The sequence below is a fragment of the Ammospiza nelsoni genome, chromosome 33 (genome assembly GCF_027579445.1).
Source record: "Ammospiza nelsoni isolate bAmmNel1 chromosome 33, bAmmNel1.pri, whole genome shotgun sequence".
Taxonomy (NCBI): Eukaryota; Metazoa; Chordata; class Aves; order Passeriformes; family Passerellidae; genus Ammospiza; species Ammospiza nelsoni.
The window spans coordinates 1,531,720-1,553,270 of record NC_080665.1 but is presented as its reverse complement, the minus strand read 5'-3'; the positions used below and the strand labels follow the sequence as shown (position 1 = coordinate 1,553,270).

At 51.6% G+C, this 21,551-nt stretch overlaps 1 pseudogene; it reads left to right on the top strand.

Moving 5' to 3' along the window:
- Window positions 1–21,551, top strand: part of LOC132085897 (zinc finger protein 850-like) — a 997,265-nt pseudogene that overhangs the window by 807,418 nt on the left and 168,296 nt on the right.

Genomic DNA, 21,551 nt, shown 5'->3' with positions numbered 1-21,551 from the left:
TATTGGACAGCCCAGGAGTTGATTTGTTTTATTGACTCATTATCAACTTTTCGCTTAACAAATCCAGCGAAACTACATTGCCTTGACTGTCACAATCCACATTGTGCTGCCTGGATAGCTCTATGTTGTGGGGGTTGTGAAAGAACTTTATGGATAGAACAATCATTATTGTGGGATTTGTGGTGTCATGCTTGTGAACACGAGCACACGAGGGGTAAAAGTTGGCAAGATGAATTAAGGAGACAAACAGGGCAAAACACATACATAGCTTTAAATCTTTATGAGTCTCCTGAACAGAAAATTCTTGCTTATTATCGATGGGAGGTACAATGTATTGTGAATAGAATTAAGGTTCAAAGTAAATCATGTATAGTTTCTATATGGTGTAGGAAATTAGTGCCTTTAACACAGCATTCAATTGTAGGACCCTTCAAAGGGAATCCTGATAGAGCATTAGATTGCTGCATTGACAAGTTGCAAAAATTGAGTTTGCAAGTGGGAGGACCAGTAAAATCAGGAGCAGCAAGATTGAAGACAGATAAGAAAAAGAAGGCAAAAAGGGAACGATCTCATTTGAGTAAGGATATCAATGATTGCTAATTAATTTTCTATGATTAGAACAATTTTACAGTTATGGGACCCTCGGGAAGATATAGTTGTTGAGGAAGATAACGAACAAGAACTACGGTTACGAAATAAGATACACCTTGTATTAAAGAAAGAGCTTGAACTATTAGTCCCATATAGTAAAAAAGCTGAAGAGGCTTTGCGATCACCACCATTGAATTGGTTGTATTGGATTGAAGAAACAGACTTTTATACTGGTCCTTACTTATATTCACTTCCTTGTTATGTTTGCAAAAAGGGACAATGATAAGTGCTATGCATGGGTAGCTTTGCATTGTGCAGATTGTAATCAGATTTATTGGTATTGACAGAGGTCAATAGACTATTTATGGTGTGCACCTTGTTCTGGAAGGTGGATTCGAAATTTTATCTGGGTTAGAGCTCTTGAACAAAGTACTGGCCTGCCAGGACGGACAGGATTACAGCTTTTTGAGAGTGCAGAACAAGTGGTTATAGCATATCTTAGGTGGAAGTTGCAGGAAACACTTAGAATATTTGAAATTAATAAAGCCTCACGCATCATAGCAGCTCGCTGTAAAGCTGATTTGCCTTCAAACTTATCTCATGCTATACTTGTGAGCAAGGATGCTGATTTAGAATTAGATCAGTACATTCAAAAATTGACTCAGCCTTACAATGGACAATCTAGCAAACCAGGGAAAAGACAGCGAAGAAAGGAAAAACAAAGCAAGCAGAAGGAAGGAAAAGAGAAGCAAAGCAAGCAGAAAGAAAAATGAGGTTTGTTCTTGTTATACTGCTCAATGCTGTAGCAAGTGAAGCAGTAGGAATAACACACTTTAGTCAACCAAGGGAAAATTTATGGGTGACACTTGCTAATCAAACTAACCAATCATCACTTTGTCTTAGTCTTGGAGGAGTAACTAACCCATTTCGAACATGCCTGGTGGGACTTCCGGTGTGGTCTCCTGGAGAATTTTGCAGTTTGATAAACAATCAAACCTTATGTACGTCTAACATGTCAAACATCACATTGCCAGCGCAACAAGGGTATACTGCAAGTCAGAGTGATGGCTATCGTCAATGCTTACTAATCCAATCACTTAACACCTCTTTGCATTCTCCTCCTGAGTAATTAGATCTTTTTGGAAGTGCAAACGCCAGTATGTCTAACACTACAGCTGGCGGATGGTTTAGCTTCAAATTTTTGGGTGCTCAGAATTTAAACCAACCTAAAGAAACATGGGCCACCCTAGATTCATCCCTGAATATGAGTGAATTCTCTCCACAGCATTACAGTCAATGTAACGGCACTAATATCACGGCACCAATGAAATTACCCACAGGAATATTTTTGATTTGTGGAGACAGGGCGTGGAATGGTATACCAGCTAAACCACAGGGTGGACCCTGTTTTTTGGGAAAATTGTCATTGTTTCACCCTAATGTATCCTTGCTAATGCAGCTGAGTCAAAATTCAAACAGAAAAAAACGTAGCATACCTGACTTAGACTGCAGCCAGAAAGGAGATCCACGGTTTTGGGGCACATTCAAACAAGTGGTAGTTTCAACTATCTTGCCAGGAGGATCTGCCAATAAAGCCATGAATTTAGCAAAACAATTAGGATGCTGGGCAAGGGATGAGCTGAACAAGACATCACAAATTCTAGACATGCTAACTGCAGATGTGCAGAGTGTTAACCATGCTGTTTTGCAAAATAGAGCTGCTGTAGATTTTTTACTCTTAGCACAAGGGCATGGATGTGAAGAGTTGGAAGGAATGTGTTGCATGAATCTGTCTGATCATTCGGTGTCCATTCACACTAAGATAAAAGAATTGCAACAGGGACTTCACAAACTTAAGGAAGAAGATGGTTTAGGAATTGACGAATGGCTTAAAGGCTTAGGACTTGGACCGTGGCTGAGGAACCTTGTGATCTATGCTATAGGCCTGCCTTGTATCTTTAACTGTATTCAAAACATGGTCAGCCGTAATATAGCAAAAACATGGCAAACTAATCTCCTTGCTCAAGAAGAAAACGGGGGAAATGTGGAGAGATTTATTAATAGTTGGTTAGCTGAGAAAGGCCATACTGACATAATGCCGCTGGTTAAGCTGAAGGAAGAAAGTCAGCAGTCAGCAAGCTGAAAGGAAAGGTCAGCAGTGACCTTGCTGCAACATGAGGAGAGGGAGTAGAGATTAGTCCTGAATATATCCTGAGAATATGTGAAAAGTATCAAAAGTAGAACCATAGGAATGCAGAAGTAGGCGTAGGTGCTGATGTGTAACTGACCAATCCTGAGCTCAACTTTTGCAATATGTATGAAGCTCATTATTAACTGTATTTAACCCGCCGCACTGATCAATAAAATTGGGCCTGTGATGATCAAATTGATGTCTGGGTCTCCTTCCGTCGACAGGAATCCTCCGATCCTATCTCGGGCTCAGAGCTCAAGTCCGAGTCCGAGCCGGAAGTTGAGTAACTAGACGCTTCCAGGCTGCTCTGCCTTTCCCTCGGGCTCCGACCCCGCCCCTTCCTGCAGGGGTCGGGCCGTTCCCTCCCCCTGGGGTCCCCCCGCATCCTGCTGGGGGAGGTCTTTGCCCTATAAGGACTTAATTTGAATAAAGCGCTCTGATTGGTCTTACGCGCCTCCGCGGGGGCCGCCCTGTCTCCCCGCTCACCCGCGCATGCGTTGTTAAGCAGGCTGACTGCGTTTCCGCCCCCCGCCTCCTCCTTTCCGCCCTGACCATGCGGTCTGGCACCATTTTCAAACGCATATGGTGGGGGGGCATTTTTATCGATCCCTATGGGGTCCGACAATCCGGCTGCGTTCCACGCCTCCTCCGCGAGCCCCCGCCAGAACGCCCGCATGTGTCCCCCCCCTCCGATGGTGAGTCCGTTCGCTGAGGGGGATCCGGCATTCGCGCCTCCGCGCGCCCGCCCGGGTCAAGCACCTCCGCGGTTTGTGTCGCCACGCCCATGCCCAACTGCGGCATGGCTAATAAACAAGTTCGTGCGGCTATCCAGTTTTCTTGCTCTTGTCGAGATTTTTGCAGAGCCTGGACAACTCTGCCCCACGATTTTAAGGCTTTCCCTGAGCCCGATGACATAGTGTCCTCCGCCAGAGCTTTTGTACAATTATCCCACACGTCCGAATGTAGGACGTCCACAGGGCTTTCAATAGCCCCAAGCTTAATCAGTCTCAGCAATGCGAGAGTCAAATCTCTAAGTTTACATTCTATACCCCATTGTGCATGCATTTCTGTTACGACCTTCGCTATGGCTTCCATGGTCCACGCTGGTCTGGAGGCGTCCCTCCCGCTGTGGTCAGGCCTGCTGCCACAGCTGCTGTCCTCTTTCCAGGAGAAATTCCCGTTCCCCGGGCGCAGATCGGTTCCCGAGTTTTGGCACCAAATGTTGCCTTCTGGATCAAGGCAGGCGACCTGGTTCTGAGGATCAGCACGGCGACCCACTCTCAAAGGTCGCTCGGGCCAATGACACACGCAGACACCAATATGGTGGACGGTCTAAAGGCGTTTATTACTTCTTCTCGTGGGGTTTTATAGTCTAAGGGGTTCTCTACGTCAAAAGGGGGTTTGTCCTTCTTATCTATGGTTAGTAAGGAATGGAAAAGTACTGGGTAAGGAATGGAAAGTTACTAGCACTACTGTTAGTGGGGCCACACCCCTAGGGTAATCTCTTATCTTAGAGGAACAGGGGGTCCTGCCTTTCCGTGACATCGCGAGATCTTCCGGAGCGCCTTTCCCTATCTACCACAGTGTGCTGGTGCTCTCGTGGTTCCTACCCATTGCCCCATTGCCACAAGACACTCTCGGGGAAAGTTTTGTCCAGACCACCTAAGACTACAGCAATAACTCATTTTTTTCATTTACTCTGTGTTGTAAATAAACCATTCTGTCTAATCATGATCAGAAAAAAATCAGAACTGTATTTATATAAATTTATCTGCTATTCTATGCTTAATCCTGTGGGACAAATAGCGTTAAAGTCCAATTCCAATGTCCAATCTTTTACACCTTTGAGAAAGACTGGGGCTGGGATTGGATGCAGCCACTCCCAGTCTTCTCACTTAGAAGGAATTTTAGAAGTCTAGGGGCCCTGCACAAGTTTGAGAAACCATGGTGGCTGTTGAGTGTCATTTTTCTACCTCACGTCGTGGCAGGAGTTTCTCCAAAAAAGAAATAAAGCTTTTGCCTGAAGCTCCCACTGTGCCCATGACAGGAACCCCTGTGAGTGTCTGGGACATCCAGGCCCTTTGGCAGCCTGGGGACTCCTGGGATGTCACCATGGAGCCCCCGTGAGTGCCTGTGACAGATCGGTGCCTTTGCAGCACAAGGTCCCCTGGGATGTCACCATGGAATGGCTGAGACTGCCTCTGAGCACACGGCTCTTTACCATCCCCAGAAAGCTCTGGGAGGTCTCCATGGAGCCCCTGTCTGTGCCTGTGATATTCCAGCTCTGGAACCGCCTGGTGACTCCTGGAAAGTCCCCATGGAACCCCTCCGAGGGCCTGTGACAAATCTGATCCTTAGCAGGCAACCATCAGAAGCCCCCTATTGCTATGGGCAGTTTCCGTGGCAACCATCACCAGCCCCCTGCTGCTATGCTCAGTCCCTTGGCAGCTCCATGGAGACCCCATGCCAGGGGTGGTTTCCATGGACACCAGCTCAGGCCTGCAGCCAGAGCCCGTTGCCATGGCAACCATTGGCAGCCCCATCCCCAGGCTCATGGGATCCCAGAACCACAGAATTGGCTGAGCTGGGAGGGACCCATCAGGATCCTCCAGTCCAACTGCTGGCCCTGCACAGGACACCCCAACAATGCCAGCCTGGGCCTGGCAGCGCTGTCCAAACGCTGCTGCAGCTCAGAGAGCCCTGGAGCTGGGACCCTTCCCTGGGGAGCCTGGGCAGGGCCCCAGCAGCCTCTGGGCAAAAACCTTTTCCTGACATCCAACCGGAGCCTGCCCCGACTCAGCTGCAGCCGTTCCCCCCACTCCTGTCCCTGGGCACCAGAGGGAAGAGGTTCCCACAGCCCCAACCAGGGACCCGCTCCCAAGGCTGTTGCCATGGCCACCAGGGCTGGGACCAGCTGGGATGCTCGGTTTCCAGGGGCTGGGGTGCAGGAATGGGATTCCCCAATTTCCTGCCCCCGCTAAAACCGCGCTGCCCTCGCTGCCCTCCCGTCTCCCATGGAAAGCACAAAAGGCAAAGATCCCAGCATGGGATAAGAACAATTTATTGGGAACAACAATGAGATACGGAACGAATGGAACAGAAACAATATTGATAATAGAGTGTATAAATAAAACTGTTTACAGGGAAAACTAAAACACAACTTACTGGGTCTGCCTGGCTGCGTATTTCCTCCAGCCTGGAAAGCACACCCTTCTCCTCAGGGACAGAGAGAGAGAGAGAGAGAGTCCCTTTCCTGTCCCTGGCAATGTCCTGAGGTGGGAGGGAATGTAATGACACAGTCATTGCCAGACCCTCATGCTCTTCCATCCCACATCATGTCATTGGCAGAGGCAGGAAAAGGGACAGGTGTCTTCCTAGCATGGATCAGAAGGAAAAATGGATCACCAGGGCTCTTCCCAACATGGATCCTCCAACTATGGATGAAGTTGGGGCAGTGCACAAAAGTCCTCCTGCATTGGGGCATTGGCAGAGCTTCCCTTACAGGTGCCTCCGTTGGTGTCTGGTTAAGACAGAGATCTGGGTGAAGCTTTTCCCACTCTGGGGACACTCGTAGGGCCTCTCCCCAGTGTGGATGCGCCAGTGCCTGATGAGGTTGGAGTTGTGCTTGAAGCCCTTCCCGCACTCAGGGCAGCGCAAGGGCCTCTCATCCGTGTGAATCCGCTTATGCCGGAGGAGACTGGAGCTTCTCTGAAACCTCTTCTGACACTGGGGACACTTGTAGGGCCTCTCCCCAGTGGGGATGCGTTGGTATATGACAAGGGCAGAGCTGGAGCTGAAGCCCTTCCCACATTCCCCACACTCATAGGGCCATTCCCCAGCGTGGATCCTCTGGCTGATCAGGGTGCTGCTCTGCCTGAAGCTCTTCCCACACTCCAAGTACTTGTGGGGCTTCTGCCCATCATGAAGCTGCCCATGGACTACCAGCTCCAAGTTCTGGCTGAAGCTCTGTCCACCTTCCTGGCTCAGGGTGGGTCTTTCCTCCTCAAAGCACCCTGGGTTGGGTTTGGAGCCCCTCCTCCTCATGGGGGATCTCCAGGGCTTTTCCTCCCCATTGGATTCTTTTCCCATGGAGCCACTCAAATCGGCCTCTTCCATGTGGTTCTGCTGTGGGGATTCATCGTCCCTGATCTTGATCCTCAGCTCCTTCTCTGGTAGAGGAAGGACAAGCACAGGATGGGATTTCCCTCCGTGCCAGAGGGAAGGGGAAGGAGATCCCCACAGTGCATCCCCGGCAGGATGGCATTGGCAGCAGGGATGTCCTGCAGCGAGGGGATTTTCTGGGCTGGGAGATGGAGCAGGAGAGAGGGGGAAAGGGGCACTGACTTCCCCCTCACCTGCCTGGGTGTCCTGGGGCATCCTCATCTTCCTTGAGGTGTCTTCCGCCATCTGGCCAAGTTTTAGGAATGGGCTATTCCTAAAACAAGGGAGGAAAACAAGGGTTGAGCACAATGAGCTTTGTACTGGTTTAAAGGCAAACCTGGGGAAGAGTCTAAGCCAGAATTCCAATTCAGTAACAAAGTAAGGATCAAGGCAATGATACAGAAACACTGCCTTAAACTGACAGAGTCAGGATATAACCTGACACCCTGTTGTTCAGGGTGGTGGCAGCAGTCCCAGTAAATGGTGGTGCAGTCCTGTTGGAGTGATGAAGGTGATTCTGTCGAAGCAGTGATCCTGTAGAAGGGTCTGGTCTTCCTCTGGAGGTCCAGTGGTGGCTAGGGAGTTCTTGTCCTCTGGCAATCCAGTAGGTAAGCTGCTCCTGGTGTAGCAATGTGTGAGCTTATATCCAGGTAGGAATGCTTGGATCCTCCCCCTGGGCAGAGCATCCCACAATGGGAGGATGGAATTTTATCAGTCCTGCAGTGACACTCAATAGCCCATTCACAGGAGATATCTCCCCTGGAGGGCGTTATCAGGGGTGAGTCATGGAAGAGATAAAGAACACTGCCCCACCTGTTTATAAGAGTTGCTGAAGGTGGGGATTGAAAACATGCATTTGGTTACATCTTGCATGGCAACCTGAAACAGTGGGGTAATCCCTGCTCAGGGGGAGAACACCACCCCCCTTACCCAGACTGGCTCAGCTGTAAAACCCCCACTCCGGGAATGCCACACACACAGGGGACAATGTCACACTTACCCTGCTCCAGGGGAGGTCTGTTTCACAGCCTGGGGGACTTTGCCAAATGTTAGAATAATTTTTCTCTTTGTCCCTGTCACCTTTGTGACAGCTAAACATAGCTTCCCCTTCCTTTTCATAATCCGTATTGGGCCTATTTTCCACTTTTCTTTTTTTAGAATGTGCCAGCAGCTGAGCTGGAGCTCTGCAGGACCAAAGGAATTTGGATTTGCCACAGAATAGCTTCTATTGTAATTTTATAAAATTTTGGGATTTATTTGCCTTTCCATCACAAGTGACTTGTGGGAAGAGTAAATTCAAGGAATTTTATCTAGGGTCAATTTTGATTTCTGACAAGAAACAACATTACTTTGTCTTGTGCCCAGGGGATGCTTGTGAAGGCTCTGTTCCTCTTGCCCTGGGAGATACTTGGGGGGGTTTTTCCCTGTCCCTGTCACCCCAGGCCATTCCCCAGGGGGTCTCCATCATTCTCACCCTGAGGGATGCCTGAGGGCTTCTCCCTCCCTCTCATACCCTGTGCCAGGGGGTGCTCAGGGCAGTCTCTGTCCCTCTCAGCCCAGGGGATGCTCGGGGATCTCTGTCCCCTCACCCTGGGGGATGCTCGGGGGGTCTCCATCCCTCTGGCCCGAGCCCCAAATTCCGCTCCGGGGCCTCCGCCCTCCCCGCGGCTCGGGGCTGGGGGCGATGGTCCCAGGGCAGGGGGTGCTGCAGGCTCGGCGTGCGGGCGCTACGAGCGCCGCGATTCTCCCGCTCCTGCTCCTCCTCCTCCTCTCCCTCCTCTTCCTCCGCATTTCCTCCGCTCCCAGCCCGGACCCCCCTTTCCCACCGCTCTGCCCCGCGGCCCCGCAGCACCGGCTGCTGGCTGGGGGAGCCCCCGATCGGCCCCAGGGCTGGGCAGGGGCTCGGGGACTCCCCCGGGGCGGATCCGTCCCCCCGGCCCAAGCCCCAAATTCCGCTCCAGGGCCGCCGGGCTCTGCGGGCCCGCCTGGCAAGCGGTGAGTCATCGGCGAGAAAAGCTCTGGTTGGCTGAAAATTGTTTACCGCGTCCTCTGATTGGCTGGAATTGTAAAAGACGATACGCCCTCTGGGTGTTCCTGGAAGCTGCGGAGTCCGGGCGGGAGCCTTTTCCTGTTTCTTTCTGTTCTCTGAGACCTCTTTCCTTTTTCTTTCTCTCTTTGAGACCTCTTCCCGCTTTCTTTCTCTCCCTTTCTCCTCCGCATTTCTTATTCCGTTCAGTCCACGCTCAATAATCGTCGGTTGCTTTCCCACGCTCTCATTCGCTCCTTCACTGGGGCAGAGGCGTCTCTCCCTCGCGGGGTCGTAATCCGTGGACAGGGTCCCTTCCCACCCCAGTCCCTGGAAAATGTCCATCAAAGCCACCTTTGCTGTGTGCTCTGGGAGCCCACAGAGCGTCTGGATCTTCTCCCCTTGGGAGGCACGGCAGGAGCAGCACCCTGGGAGCCTCGGGAATGCCCCTCTGGGATCCACGGCACACACTGCCAGGGTCTGGAATTCCAGTTCTCAGCTATGAAAAGATGTTCCTGCCCTTGAGGGCAAAGCTGTCAAGAAGGAGCCAAAAGCCAAGTGGAACAAGATCTTACAGTGGCATTTCACTGCGAGCCTTCATAACTTCCCCCATGGTTGTTGTAGCTCCTGAATTGGGAATTAAATCCGGGCACGGTCTTTGGTGTGAGCATCCCTGGGTCAAGGGAGACACTGAGAGAGAAACAGAGAAGACAAAGAGAGGCAGGAGAGAAAAGAGGGCACAAACACAGTCAGCTGAGAAGGTGGCACTCTGAAAACAGACCAGAACTGACTGAAAAGTAATATAGCAGAAAGGAATAATTTTGCACCTTTTATTTGCTATCAAAATACAATTTCTTCCCCTTCTCACAAACCTCTTGCCAGTGTCAAGCAGGGCTGTCAGAAAGTCCTTCATTCTGGGTGGATGTTCCAGGCTGCAGCCACAAGGAAAGAGGGAATGGGGATTTTCCTGCTCCTGGGGAGTTTGACATCCTCAGCTGAGGAGAGGAGGAGGCATCAGAAGAAAAGGGCAGCTGGGCTTCACCCTTCCACAGGAAAAACGGGGCGGGGGAATCGCTCATCCTGTCTGCTGCTGCTCCACAGGGATGTGAGGGCTGATCCCAGAGCCCCAGTGGTCACAGTCAGGGCTGCCCTCAGGGAATGCTTGCCTGGTACTGAGGGGCAGCGTGGGAGCACCTGGATCTTGGGGCACCCAGCTGCTCCCCATGTTTGGAGGTGCCTGAGGAGGGCTGGGACAACGCCAGGGACATCCTGCAGTGACATCCCCCCTGTCCTGCCCTGGATGAGCTCAGTCCCAAACCTGACCCTGATCCTGGTCTCAATCTCACTCCATGTTTACACACACTCAATGTTCTGTATTTAATCTCATCCCAGTGCCAGACTTATCTAGCCCTAGACCCAATCCCAACCCCAGCCCTAAAGCTAATCCCATGTCCAGCCTTAACCCCAATCCCGGCTCTAATCCAAATCTCAGCCCCAACTCCAATCCCAGCCCCAATTCCAGCCCCTTCCTAAACCCTCAGCCCCAAACCAAATCCCAGGTTCCGCCCTTCTGGGGGTTTGGGGGTGTCTCTGTCCCTCTGAGCCCGATGATGTTTGGGTGGGGTCACAGCAGGGCTGAGAGGGACAGAGACCCCCCCGGCCTCCCCAGGTGTGAGAAGGTGGGAGAGCCCCCCCAGGCCCGAGCACCCTCAGCGGTGAGAGGGACACAGAGCCCCTGGTGCCCAGCCCTGCACAGGCATTGCCTGAGGCCAGAGGGATGGAGACCCCCCGAGCATCCCCCAGGGTGAGGGGACAGAGACCCCCGAGCACTCCTGGGCTGAGAGGGACAGAGACTGCCCTGAGCACCCCCTGGCACAGGGTATGAGAGGGAGGGAGACCCTCCAGGCATTCTCTGGGGTGAGAATGGTGGAGACTCCCTGGGGAATGGCCTGGGGTGACAGGGACAGGGAAAAACCCCCTGGGGAATGGTCTGGGGTGACAGGGACAGGAAAACACCCCCCAAACCCCTGCCAAGCATCCCCCAGGGCGAGAGGCACAGAGACCCCTCGAGCATCCCCTGGGCACTGGACAAAATAATTTGGCAGAAATCAAAATTTGACTCTGCATAAATCACTTTGATGAATATTTGATTTTCCCACAAGTCACATGTGATTAAAATGCAAACAAATCCCAAACATTAATAAACTGACACTACAAGCAATTTTGTGGCAATTCCAAGTTCCACTGGTTCCTGCACAGCTCCAGCTCAGCTGCTAGCACGTTCTGATAAAAGTGTAAATTCAGCCCAAGACAGATATGATTAAAAGGAAAGTAAACTCTTTGTAGCTGTCACAAAGGCGACAGGGATGAAGAGAAAAATGATTCTCACATTTCGCAAAGCACTCAAGCCTGGGAATTCAGGAGTTATTTGGGAATTTAGCTACTTGAGCTGAGCTTCTTGGGGGACTTTTAGCAGCCTTGTGTTCTTCACCATGGGGTGAATGAACCTTGTCAGTCTCGCTGGTATCATTTGCTCCCTTTCCTCCTGTGATTTTAAAAAACATTTCAAGGAAGGATGTTGCAGACATTTTTTCATAAAATCCTCTCTTTTAGGATTTGTCCTTTCTGGGAGGCTGGGGCCCCAGAAGAAAAATGCAAACAATAATTATCTGCTGATGTGGAATGTAACAGGAGCATATGTGATTGGTCTTCTGGGAGTGTTTGGATTTGCTGACCACTCACAGGAGAGTTGGTCCTTGCTTTCTGCTGGACACAGAACTTTGTTATTCATTCTCTTCTTTCTATTCTTAGCTTAGCAAGCCTCTGCAACTTTTCTCTTTATTCCTTTTAGTATAGTTATAATGTATTATATATCATATATCAATAAATCCAGCCTTCTGATCATGAACCAAGATTCTCGTCCACTTCTCTCACCCTGAAGACCTTCATCAGGTCGCTGTAATAGAAGGACAACAAAATATTTTCTTTACACTCCGGGCCCACAAAGGCGATTTACCTCATCGGTTCTCCCATAAGTCACTCAGAGGAAGCTGCAGCCCAGTTTCAAAGAGTTCCTCCAGAGAGAACCACAACTTCCTCAGAGGAGGGAACCATGCTGTTGTCAAAGGCACTTGGGGTCAGAGAACAGTGCCTAAACTCACTGTGCCAAAATAATTTCACAGTCTGGTGAGTCTGGTTAAGAAAAGTGTTAGAGAGATTCCTCTGCCCCAATTAAGGTGATAATGAGACCAAACCCAAAATGAATTTTATTGAAAAGTAAATGGGATAGAAAAGGGGGGACAGGAAGGGAATGACAGGAAAAAGAGCCCTCCCCTGGAGCAGGGCAAGTGTGACATTGTCCTCTGTATGCGTGGCATTCCCAGGGTGGGGGTTTTACAGCTGAGCCAGTTTGGGTAAGGGGGGTGGTGTTCTCCCCCTGAGCAGGGATTACCCCACTGTTTCAGGTTGCCATGCAAGATGTAACCAAATGCATGTTTTCAATCCCCACCTTCAGCAACTCTTATAAACAGGTGGGGCAGTGTTCTTTATCTCTTCCATGACTCACCCCTGATAACGCCCTCCAGGGGAGATATCTCCTGTGAATGGGCCATTGAGTGTCACTGCAGGACTGATAAAATTCCATCCTCCCATTGTGGGATGCTCTGCCCAGGGGGAGGATCCAAGCATTCCTACCTGGATATAAGCTCACACATTGCTACACCAGGAGCAGCTTACCTACTGGATTGCCAGAGGACAAGAACTCCCTAGCCACCACTGGACCTCCAGAGGAAGACCAGACCCTTCTACAGGATCACTGCTTCGACAGAATCACCTTCATCACTCCAACAGGACTGCACCACCATTTACTGGGACTGCTGCCACCACCCTGAACAACAGGGTGTCAGGTTATATCCTGACTCTGTCAGTTTAAGGCAGTGTTTCTGTATCATTGCCTTGATCCTTATTTTGTTACTGAATTGGAATTCTGGCTTAGACTCTTCCCCAGGTTTGCCTTCAAACCAGTACAAAAGACAATGTGCGCACCCTTTGTTTTCTTCCCAGAACAGGATTTCCCATTCCCAAACCTTGATTGGATGGAGAAGGAGGCTGTGAGGAAGAGGAAGGATCCCCAGGACACCCAGATAGGTGAGGAGGAAGTCAGTTCCTATTTCCCCCTCTCTCCTGCTCTATCTCCCAGCCCAGCACAGCCCCTGGCTGCAAGACAACCCTGCTGCCAAAACCATCCTGCCGGGGATGCACTGGGGGAATCTCCTTCCCCTTCCCTCTGGCATGGAGGCAAAACCCATCCTGTCCTTGTCCTTCCTTCCCCAGGGAAGGAACTGAGGATGGAGACAAAATCTGCATGGCAGAACCTCGTGAAAGAGGCCGCTTTGATTCTAACGCACAGGAATCCAACAGGGAAGAAAAACCTCAGATATCTCCCATGAGGAGGGGCTCCAAACCCAGCCCAGGGTGCTTTGAAGAAGAAAGAGCCACCCTGAGCCAGGTAGGTGGGCAGAGCTTCAGCCAGAGTTCAGAGCTGGTGGTCCATGAGAAGCTTCATGGTGGAGAGAAGCCCCACAAGTGCTTGCAGTGTGGGAAGACCTTTAGGCGGAGCTCCCACCTGATCAGCCACCAGATGATCCACACTGGGGAATGGCCCTACAAGTGTGGGGAGTGTGGGAAGGGCTTCAGCTACAGATCCAACCTTGTGACCCACCAACGCATCCACACTGGGGAGAAGCCCTACGAGTGTCCCCAGTGTCAGAAGAGGTTTCAGACCAGCTCCAGTCTCCTCCAGCACCAGCGGATTCACACTGAGGAGAGGCCCTTCCTCTGCCCTGAGTGCGGAAAGGGCTTCAAGCACAACTTCACCCTCATCATCCACCGGCGCATCCACACAGGGGAGAGGCCCTATGAGTGTCCCCAGTGTGGGAAGAGCTTCACCACCAGCTCTCACTTGACCAGACACCAACGGAGCCACCAGTAAGGGATCCCTGAAAATGCCACAAATGCAGGAACAGCTTCATCCACCACTCCAGCTTCATCCCCCATGGGAGAACCCACATTGGGAAGAGCCCTGGTGATCCATGTTCCCCATGATCCATGCTGGGAAGGCACCAGTCCCTTTCCCTGCCCCTATCAGTGTAATGATGTGGCATTGAAAAACATGAGGGTCTTACCACGGCTGTGTCATTACATTCACTCCCACCTAAGAGAATTTCCAGGTGCAGAAAAGGGACACTCTCTCTCTCTCCCTGAGAAGAAGGGTGTCCTTTCCAAACAGGGGAAATTGTGGCCAGAAATACCCAGTGAGTTGTGTTTTAGTTTTCCCAGTAAATTGTTTCATTTATCCCTTCTGTTATCAATATTGTTTCAGTTCTGTTTGTCGCTTATCTTGTTCCTGTTCCTAATAAATTGTTCTTATCCCAGCCCGGGATCTTTGCCTTTGTGCTTTTCATGGGAGGCAGGAGGGCAGTGAGGGCAGCGCGGTTTTAGCAGGAGCAGAAAATTGGGGAATCCCATACCTGCACCCCGGCCCAAGGAAACCAAGCATCCCAGCTGGTCCCAGCCCTGGTGGCCATGGCAACAGCCTTGGGAGCGGGCCCCTGGTTGGCGCTGTGGGAACCTCTTCCCTCTGGTGCCCAGGGACAGGAGTGGGGGGAACGGCTGCAGCTGAGTCGGGGCAGGCTCCGGTTGGATGTCAGGAAAAGGTTTTTGCCCAGAGGCTGCTGGGGCCCTGCCCAGGCTCCCCAGGGAAGGGTCCCAGCTCCAGGGCTCTCTGAGCTGCAGCAGCGTTTGGACAGCGCTGCCAGGCCCAGGCTGGCATTGTTGGGGTGTCCTGTGCAGGGCCAGCAGTTGGACTGGAGGATCCTGATGGGTCCCTCCCAGCTCAGCCAATTCTGTGGTTCTGGGATCCCATGAGCCTGGGGATGGGGCTGCCAATGGTTGCCATGGCAACGGGCTCTGGCTGCAGGCCTGAGCTGGTGTCCATGGAAACCACCCCTGGCATGGGGTCTCCATGGAGCTGCCAAGGGACTGAGCATAGCAGCAGGGGGCTGGTGATGGTTGCCACGGAAACTGCCCATAGCAATAGGGGGCTTCTGATGGTTGCCTGCTAAGGATCAGATTTGTCACAGGCCCTCGGAGGGGTTCCATGGGGACTTTCCAGGAGTCACCAGGCTGTTCCAGAGCTGGAATATCACAGGCACAGACAGGAGCCCCATGGAAACCTCCCAGGGCTGAGCCCTGTGCTCAGAGGCAGTCTCAGCCATTCCATGGTGACATCCCAGGGGACCTTGTGCTGCAAAGGCACCGATCTGTCACAGGCACTCACGGGGGCTCCATGATGACATCCCTGGTGTTCCCAGGCTGCCAAAGACCCAGGATGTCCCAGACACTCACAGGGTTCCTGTCATGGGCAGATATATTTATATAAATATGTATTCTCTGTTATGGTAATGATTAGACAAAATTGCCTTAATCAGAAATATTTATGCCAGGATGTTAGAGACGTAAAATATATTATACAGAGCACTAGGAAATTATTTCAAAGCAACTGTATTAAGCAAAACCCGTAATTAAGCAGAGATTGATGTCACTCCCCTAGACCAATGACCATGGGCAATTCCCTTTGGCTCAGCCTGGAGCAGTGCCCTTGAGGGTTTCCCCACCACTGGGAGGAATCCCCACACCCCTCAAGAAGGGAAATGTCAGGAGATGCTGCCATTAAAATTTGTGACAGGGCTTTTCTCGTCTGAGGTGCTGCCCTGTCAGTCAGATGTGCCCAGGCTGGGCCAGCTCAGCAGCGCTGCAGAAGCTCTCAGTGGTGTCACTTGGTTGTTCCTTTCTCTGGGGATATTTCCAGCTCTGCCACAGCTTCAGCTCCATCTGAGGATGTTGAACTTTGAGATGGAGGAGTCAGGCTGGTTTCAGCATTATTAACCCCCAAAGCAGTGTGACACCCCTCCTTCATTTCCCACTTGGGGCTTTGCAAACAGGACCTTGTTGGAGTTGTTGGAGCCCATGGCAGGCAGAGCCTCCTGCTCCAGCAGGAACTGCCTTTCCTGTGCTATCAGCAGGGCAGGTCCTGCTGCAGGAAAAGCCCCAGGCCAGCCCCAGCACAGGGAAGGGCTCGGGCACAAGGGCAGAGTGCCGTGCTGGGAGCTGTGCCAGGGAGAGCCTGAGGCACCAAAGGCACCTTGGCAGCAGCAGCTGCTTGCAGCCCATGGCCAGAAGCCTCCCTTGGCAGCCCGGCCTGGTGGCCACCACTGCAGAGCTGCTGCCTCAGGGCTCATTCCTGGCTAGGCTCTGAAAAGCCACTTCTGCCCCAGGAGCCTGACTGGGAAGCCATTGGCCCCAGCACCTTGGCGACAAGATAATAATGACAAAACTCTTCATGCCAGCAGAGCCAAGGCAGGGGCAGAGGAAAGGGCAGAGCCAGGCCCAGGGGACAGGGCTGCCATGGTGATGGCTGTAAGGTCACTGCCCCAGCAGCAGCCTGGCTGCCCTCAGCAGACATTCTGGCCAGAAGCCTTGTGAGGGCACCCAGCATATCAGAGAACCCACAATGCAGGAATTCTGTCACTGGAGATGAGAGGGTTTCAATGGGCAACGCTGCACAAAGCTCCTGCTCTTGGACAATTCCTGGGATGGGGAATCCACTTCTCTGGAAAAACGGTTGCAGTTTCCTGCCACTTTTATAATTGTAAAATCTTTCCTCCTTCTAACAAATGTTAATTTGTCCCCATTCAGTTTAAAGATACTGACTCGTTTTCTGTCACTGTAGGATTTAGGAGAAAATAACTTAGAATGCTATTTTTCCCTTTTCACAGACCTTGGAGAGGACTCAAAAATCTACCAAGATGGGATTTGGAGGCCTCATCACAAAACCAGCAGGGAGAGTCTGCGGCCTCTGTGGTCAGTGGTGTAGAGACTGAGGACTGAAAGGGAATAGCCTGGGAGGGATGGATGGGTGGTTTCAGAGAGGCTGGAGCTTTTCTTCATAGTAGGAATAAGCCTGAAGAAGACCTAATAGCACCAAGTGCAGCTTGGGAGGTCCAGACTGAACACCAGCAGAAAGGAATTTCCCTGTCAGAGCAGGGCTGTGGTACAGCACGTCCCCAGCAGGAGCCTGGAGCAGCCCAAGGCTCTGTGTGGGCATGCAGGGGCAGGCAGGAGGCAGAGCTGTCAGCAAAGGAAGGGCCCAGCCATGTAGGGCAGCCGAGGGGTGCTGAGAGCCTGCAGGGACAGAGGTGCAGGTTTGCTCAGCAGCAGAAACACCTTTCCCTCGCTTGTCCCCACCTGTCATCACTGCCACCAGTGTTCTGCTCTACCTGGAACCTGGGGACATTTTCTCAGTCCTGTCCCTCAGAAGGATCTATTTAAAGTATTAGAAACTTCAGTGTTTCACCCTCTTTTTGAGTCCCTGAGAAGGTTTTTTGAGCACACTCCGAGGGACTGAGTCTGATGCAAAGAGCAGCAAAGTCCCAGAGGCTCATTAAAGTCCCTGTGCTGTGTCTGTGCTGCTGAGCTGGGCCGGGCTCCTGGCCCAGAGGCAGCTCCTGGCAAGGGCAGCGCTGCAGAGACACAGCTCTGGTCAGGAGCAGCTCCTGTGCACAGCCCAGCAGGGCTGGGGCACTGCCAGGGCCCCTCAGGGACACCAGCAGGGCACAGAAAGAGCTCACAGGGGCTCAGCACTGGCAGGGGCTGTGGGATGGCCCTTAGGGGGCTATGTCACAGCAGCACCTCTGTGGCTGTGTCATAGAGGCACAGAGCAGCTGGGATGTCACCAAGGGGCTGTGTGACAGCACAGAGTGGGCTGTGTGAGGTCACAGATTGGGCTGTGACATCAAAGAGTTTGTTGTGTAAGGTCACTGAGCAGCTACAGCGTCATAGAGGGGACTTTGTGACATCACAGAACAGGCTGTGAGATCATGGCATGGCTGCATGACATCATAGAGCTGGCAGTGAGGTCAAAGTATGTGCTGTGACCTTACAGAGTGTCAGTATGACATCACAGAGAAGGTTTTGTGACATCACTGAGGGGGGTTGTTACATCACAGAGATGGCTGTGACATCATAGAGTAGGGTGTGAGGCCATAGAGCAGATCCTGCCATCATAGAAGGTGGCTCTATGACATCAGGGAGTGGGCTGTGACAACACTGGGTGGCTGTGTAACATCATAGAACAGGCTGTGACATCACAGTAGAGATTGTGAAATCATAGAGTGACTTTCTGACATCACAGAGACTTCTGTGACATCACAGAGCAGCTGTATCACATCATAGCGTGGCGTCTCAGAGTTGGCTCTGGGACATCACAGGGGCAGTGTGACATCACAGGGGCAGTGTGACATCATGGGGGTACTGTGACATCACAGGGGCAGTGTGACATCACAGGGGCTGTGTGACATCACAGGGGCTGTGTGAGGTCCCTGGGGCGGTCACTCTGCCCCAGCCCCCCTCACAGCTCCCCCCAGAGCAGTCCAACCCTGCTCGTGCACAGTGGGGTCCCCTGTCCCCCCGGGTCCCCCTGCCCCCAGCCCCGCAGCCTCCCCCAGAGGATGTTCCACGAGATCAACCCCAGAGCCTGAGACGGGGACGGGGGGCTGGGGCCCTGGGGGTGGCACAGGGGGACAGGGACCCCCCGGCAGCGTCCCTATGTCCTCCAGGGCCAGAGCCTGGGCCAGGGCTCCTTCACCCTGCTACCAACGAGGCCTTGAGACCGCTGAAGAAATCCCCAGCAAGGGAGCAGCAAAAACCAGACTGAATATTAAGGGACGGCAGCACAAATTTCCTTGGCAAGAGTCACTCTGCTCCTGACTGTGGGATCTCAGCACCTCAGGATGGAGGTGCAGAGAGGCCGAGACCACCCTTGGGGGGCTCGGGAATCCTGGAATGTTGCCAGAAGTGTCTGGTGGCAGGATTTTGATCCTACACAGGAGATGAGACCTGTATGAGGATAGGAGGAATTCACTGGGTGAATGGTGAAGGGATAAGTTAGTTAAAGTGTGAAACACAGGGTTTAGGATTTTGGTACAGGGGGGTCTAGAGAAGTAAGATGGAGGAATTTGGGGCGTGTCCTGTCCTTCTTCTTCTTCTTCTTGGCCTCCATCTTCTGTGGTGGTGGTGGCACTTTGGGATTGGTCATTACTAAAAGTGCACAGGTTAATAAGAGTAGAAAGTATTGGAGAAAAATGATAAATATTGTACACGTAACTTAGGGTATAAAGATAAGTGACCGCCCGGGGGCTTCGGGAGTGTGCCCATGGCTGACTTGCTGTGCAGACCTCTGTCGGGCTGAAAGAAAATCTTTTAGATAAACAATTAATAAACACCGAGACCGAGACAAGATCAGAAGTCTCTCCTCGTTCTTTGAAGCGTCGGCTCTCCAAGGCCATCCCTGGGCCTTTCCAGGCCACCTAAACAGCAACAGCAAAAAAACACAGAAAACTAACAAGCGGCGTCCCTGAAATAGCTCTGGACATAAATCAGCAAGAAGACAGCCAGAAAACCCAACACTGACTGGACACTTCAGGCACAACAAGGAAACAAAGCAACAGCAAAACCAAACAGAATCCAAACAATCAAACCAGAAATTTACTGAAAACTGGGGCTTTCATTCCTAAGGAAAAGAACTGCCCTTCTTATCTCGGTGCCCATGGCCAGAATTGGGATTTCACCTCCAGTATTCCCTATTGTGACAGAGTGGAGGAATTTCTTGTCTCAAGACATTTCATGTGTGGGGAGTGTTGCAGTGTGTTGCAATTTCCTGTTTTAAACTTCCCAGCCCCTTCCCAGGAGTGGCAATATCTCTCTTCCCCTTCCCCTTCCCCCTCGCCCCCTGCGGGGCTGTCAAGCAGTCTTAATATTCCAGCAAGGCCATCGTGTGGTTGGTCAGGTTCAAAAGATGCCCCTGTGCCCAGAGGTCATTGGTCTGTCTGGGTGTCATCATTGCCTGAGACCCTGCCCCTCCCACCTGGTTGGTGGCTCACCTTTCCCTTCCCTCCCCCTCCCCCTGGAGCTTAAAAAGTCACTCAGGCCATGCGGTCGGGATTCTTTTGGAGCTGTTACCTAAGCTTCAGACGTGTGTGACCATGGAATAAACTCTTGATATTAACCCTCCAGCAGAATCTCTCTCCTTTTCCTCCTCACCTTAGCCTGAAGCCTTCCCACCTGAGGCAAACTGAGTTTCCACAAGCCTGGACTTGTTTTGGCGCTCAGCTGCACCATCCAGCCAGCCAAAAGTGTCTCTGAGGTGAAACACCACAGTTGCCGCCTTTGGCCCAGGAGCAGGGGTCAGACGAGCCCAGGCACAATCTACCTGGTAATATTGGGATCTTATTCCAATAGAGGAGAAAGGGGCAGGTCCAGCCCTCCCCTGCCCTGGAACCCCAGCCCTGCCCTGCCCTGTGACCCCAATCCCCCCAGAGCCTCTATCCCAGCCCAGCAGTGTCTGCCAGTCCCTGGCACAGCACAGGCAATGCTCCACAGCCACCTCTGCAGCCCCAGCCCAGCTCCTGAGGGACCAAATGAGCCACAGTCCCACCTGGGGGAAGGGCCCAGGAAGACCAAGGGGTATTGAAGGCTGACCAAAGGCAAGCACATATCTTGACCCTACCTCCTCTTGGAATTTCCATCTGAATGCTACTGGAATCCAGGAGCTGGTACCTCTGTGTATGCTCCTCTGTATCCTTTTTGCCTCTCTCTCTTTCTGTCCTTTTCTTCTATTTCGGTCCTTTTGCAAATTTGAGTAATGTAAAATTCAAATAGCTTAGAGTTTGTGAAGTTGAATGGGCCAAGTCAGTGCTTTAAGAAGTGTTCTATGTTGATTGAATGTCATATTAAATCTTGCCAAAAATTCTCTGATTTTCTAAAGTTACCAGTAAGGACTGTTTTGTTGTTTTGAGTTCCTGAGGATCTCTTGTTGGTATTTCTCCAGGAAGTCCAATTCAGAATACAGAAACAATTGTAATTCCTTTTAAATATCTCCTTGACAGAGTTTTCTACTGGATGGAAGTCAGGGCTTGTGTGTCCTGCTTGGCACAGCCCAGGCAGGGCTTTCCCAGCCACATTCCACACTCCATTTCCCAGCTGGAGCCGCTGGTGCCTCTGAGTTGTGCTACCCCAGCCCCAGGGACGCTCTCCTTGCCTGTCCATTCCCCCATGGTCTCTGGGCAGGGATGGCCTCAGTGGGGGCTGCTGACATCCTGAGCACCTTGGAGGCTGCTGCTGAATTTTCCTGCTCCAGAGGCTTGTTCAGCCTTCAGCTCTTCAGTGCAGGAATTCAGTGTCCCAGGGCTCATTAACATTCAGAACACCCTAACAAGCCAAATCTCTGGGGATAATTTGATTTCAGTTTCCAAATCTTGTGTGGTTAATAAGAGAGATTTCAGAAGTGCATTCAACTGAATATGTTCTATTTAAAAAGACAGTGAGGAAACAGTTTTTAGGTCCTGTTCAGTTTTTTTCCCCGTTCATAAATTGATATGTGCAATTTCCAGTTGACACTGAATCCAAGTACCTCCTCATGCAGTTTGACTGGGTATGAAAATCAGGACCTTTCATGGCTGACAATCA